Source organism: Myotis brandtii, unplaced genomic scaffold (genome assembly GCF_000412655.1).
Source record: "Myotis brandtii unplaced genomic scaffold, ASM41265v1 scaffold503, whole genome shotgun sequence".
Taxonomy (NCBI): Eukaryota; Metazoa; Chordata; class Mammalia; order Chiroptera; family Vespertilionidae; genus Myotis; species Myotis brandtii.
The window spans coordinates 777,376-782,020 of NW_005369181.1; positions in this window are offsets into that span (position 1 = coordinate 777,376).

Here is a 4,645-nt window from a genome sequence, read left to right on the forward strand (position 1 = left end):
AGCATGTTTATTGATTTGCAAATATTGTACCAGCCTTACAACCCCAGAAAAAAATCTCACTTGGTCATGGTTTATGTTCTTTTTAATGTATTGCTGGATCCAATTTGCTAATTTGGTTGAGGATTTTAGAGCCTCTGGTGGCACTTGAGTTGCATGAGGTAGGTTCTCAGTGAGTCAGCAGGTAAAAGTGTGTGGTGTTCACCAGATTAACACAGATTCAAACTCAATGCCAGTGCTTGGTTTGAGACCACTCAGCAAATGTCCCAGGTAGGTGCCCACAGATACTGTGTTGGGCTGGGTTCTCAGGGATTCATCAGGGGAGACAAGCAGTATTTTTCAGGCCCACACATACCAAGATTTGGCCTTATGAAGGGAGGGCTTTGCACTGGTCAGGCATGAAGGAGAAGTGGACCCCTGTGCTAGAGCCACACAAGTCTGACTGTCTAAGATCCTGCCAGGAGACCGAGCACAAAAGAACAAGGTCACAGGAGTCTGGAGGATGGGCCTACCAGGATCCTAGAGGGTGGGGCTAGAAAAATCTCTGGTTAGGGGGAGGTGCCAGTCATATTTCCGGGAAAGTGACGGGAATCACCCCCACCCCAAAGCCACACCACTGAGTCAAGGACAGCACCTGAGTCTTCCCAGACCTCTGCACTCCAGCCCAGGGACCTGACTCGTCAGCTGGGAGTGGACTATGCTAGGGCAACAGGAACTATGGTAGAGGGTAGGATATTGCTTTTCCCCAGGTTGATGCCATATAAAGGGGAATGCTCCACCCAAGAAAGATGGCACCTTTGGTATGGAAGAGTGACTCAGCACAGGAGTCCCAGAGGCTGTCCCCTCAGCTCTCTCACCGAAGCCACAAGCCCCAGTCTCTCTTCATATAATTTCAGTCCACTCCACCCTCTCTCTGCCAGAGCCCAAGGTGCATGGCTGATAGTGAGATTTTGTGAGTTGGCCCTTTTGGAAGGCACCTGTGTCTCTAGCAGACCACTGTCTCTCTGTGGCAGGCAGAATCCCTGCTGATATTCATAGTCAAATGTTATGTGGGTGCCTCTTCCTCTGGTGCTCTGGACTGGGGAGCCTGGGGTGGGGTTGAGACCCCCACTCCTCAGGGGGAATCTGTAACCTTGGCTGCTGCCCATGGGAGTAGAGACAGACCTTTCCACATCTCTGCCCTCCTTACTAGTCTTGATGTGGCTTCTGTAAATCTTTGGTTATAAGACTTCTATTCAGGTAGTCTTCAGCAGGTTTTCAAGTTCATTCTTCTACATTTTAGAATGAACCTCGGAGGAGGTGAGTGTAATATTCATCTTATTGTTCTACATTTTAGTTTAAATTCCAGAATGAACCTCGGAGGAGGTGAGTGTAATATTCATCTACTTCCCTGCCAACTTGTATCTCTCCTAAAATAATTTGAGTAAATTTAAAAATATCAAAGTGTACAAGGTCAATATACAAAAAATAATTATACTTTAAACATGAACAATGACTAATTGAAAATTAAAGTTTTTAATATATCATTTTATAACAAAAAATATGAAATAATTGTGTCTATCAAGATATGTGCAAAGATATATATGCTGAAATCTATAATACACTGATGAAAGAAATCTAAGAAAACCTAAATAGAGATATGCACAATGTTTTTAGACTGGAAGTCTCTATGGTGTGAAGATATCCATATCACTATTCTTAACTATGGATACATTGCAAGCCCAATAAAAATCTAGGCAAGATTCCTTTTTATAGAAACAATAATTCCTTCAAAATGAACTAGAACAGGCAAAAATATATTGAAAAAGAATAAAGTTATAAGGTTTACACTGCATGATTTCAAGATGTAATCAAAAGCTATCATAGACAAGACAGTTTGTAATGGCAAAAGGATAGACACATAGATCATTAAAACAGAATAAAAATATAGAAAGAAATCTATACTGATAGTCAATAGGTTTTTAATGATTTTGCCAAATTCTTGCAAGGATGCAGAGTAACTAAAACTCCATACATTGCAAGTGGAAATGCAAAATAATATAGCCACTTTAGAAAAAAATTGAATGTTAATTATAAATTCCCACCTAACATATGATTCAGCAATTTCTCTTTTAAATATTAAGCAAGTGAAATAAAACTTTATGATTACACAAAAACTGTGTGAGAATGTTTACAAATTTGGTAATAATTGCCCAAAACTAAAAACACACCAAATGTCCTCCAATTGGCTAATGGATAACCCATTAAGGTACATCCATAAAATGGGATCACCTAATAATAGAAAAACAAACTTCTGATATATGTGATATAAGAGAATCTCAAGTGTATTATGCTAAATGACAAATAGCAGACTAGAAATGGCTGTATATGGTATGATCCATTTATATGACATTTAGAAAAGGGCAAAACTTTACATAAAGAAACATATCGGTGCTTGCTCTTTATATTGCAGTGGTGGTTACATGACAGTATGTTTTTTAAAACACAACATTGTACACCAAAACAAGTGAATTTTGTAATTTGTAAATTATAATAAAATATTAAAAATAGCATTCATTAATAAATTAATGTGTAATTTTGGCAAAACTCTTGGAAGAAATTTAAAAATATTTAATGTTACTATAATGAAATCCCTTTCATTTCCATCTACTTATTTATTTGAGCATTTCCTAGTACTAACATTATAAAATGAAATTTAATAATAACATTTTTCTTAAATCTATCTCATTCCTGCATAAAATAATTACTCATGGATAAATGAATTAATCATAAAGCACAAAATTATACTTTATCCTTTTTATTAATAGGTATATTTCCAAAGAAATTTTACTCATGTTTAATGTTTATGTATCAAAAAGTAATATATCAATAATGTGACTTAATATATTAACATCAAAGATATAAAATACATTATTTTGTATTTGAAAAATTTGCTTAAAAATAAGCATATACAATCTATATATATATAAAAGGCTAAGTTGACTCACACATGCACGATACTATAAAGCTCTCGCTGGCACTAATCACACACATGTGTTTCAATCTGTCATTGCTGATCATGAATTTGCTTGACACTTCTAATATAGAGAAAGGGCAAATAGCGATATTAAAATATTTCTTCTAATTAATTTGCTTTCAATGTGCATAAATCCATGCACTGGGACACTAGTAAATATATAATTAATGACATATCAATGTTTAAATAATATACAATGTTCTCTACTGATATGCAAAACATATACATTATACAGGATGTCCCAGCAAGAAAAATGTATACACACTTTAACAACTGAAGGCTCAATTTTGAAAATGAAATCTATTTTAACTAGAGGCCCGGTGCATGAAATTCGTGCACTGGGGTGTAAAGCTCTCGCTGGCACTAATCACACACATGTGTTTCAATCTGTCATTGCTGATCATGAATTTGCTTGACACTTCTAATATAGACAAAGGGCAAATAGCGATATTAAAATATTTCTTCTAATTAATTTGCTTTCAATGTGCATAAATCCATGCACTGGGACACTAGTAAATATATAATTAATGACATATCAATGTTTAAATAATATACAATGTTCTCTACTGATATGCAAAACATATACATTATACAGGATGTCCCAGCAAGAAAAATGTATACACACTTTAACAACTGAAGGCTCAATTTTGAAAATGAAATCTATTTTAACTAGAGGCCCGGTGCATGAAATTCGTGCACTGGGGGCAGTCCTTAAGCCCAGCCTTCACCCTCTCCAATTAGGGACCTGATGTCCCTGTGGGATCAGGCCTAAACTGGCAGTCAGACATCCCTCTCACAATCCGGTACTGCTGGCTCCCTACCGCTTGCCTGCCTGCCTGCCTGATTGTCCCTAATCGCTTCTGCCTGCCAGCTTGATCCCCCCCTAACCCCTCCCCTGCCAACCTGATTGATGCCTAACTGCCCCCCTGTCAGCCTGGTCACCTGCCTGGTCACCCGCAACTGCCCTCCCCTGCAGGCCTGGTCGCCCATAACTGCCCTCCCCTGCAGGCCTGATCACCCACAACTACCCTCCCTTGCCGGCCATCTTGTGGCAGCCATCTTGTGCCCACATAGGGGCGGCCATCGTGTGCAAGCTCATGATGGTCAATTTGCATATTACCTCTTTATTATATAAGATAAGCATTGCCTTTATAATTATTCAATGTGTATGTATACATATTTTTGGATATATTATATAATACAGAAGATATATGTTGAACATATTATTTAGCATATCACACCCTTAATACATAATGTATATATAAATAATAACAATATCATTTGTCACTATATTATTAGAAATTTATGCTATTATGATAGTTGAAAATATTTTATATGACATTAGAATAAAATTTATTGAATGAGTAAAATGCAAGAACAAGTTCAGTTTCCTGGGTTTTGTTTCAAAGCAAAAACAAAATTAAACAGAAGCAGAAAATTAATTAATTTGATCACTGTCACTTAGTTGATAGTGGGAAATGGCAGGATTGAGATGAATGTAACACTAACACCCAAGCTCTCACGTTTTTCTTTGATATTTTCGCATAGTTTTCACAAAGAATCTGTATAGGAAACACATTAATTAGGTGCTTTTGATTTTTTTTAATATATTTTTTTATTGATTAAGATATT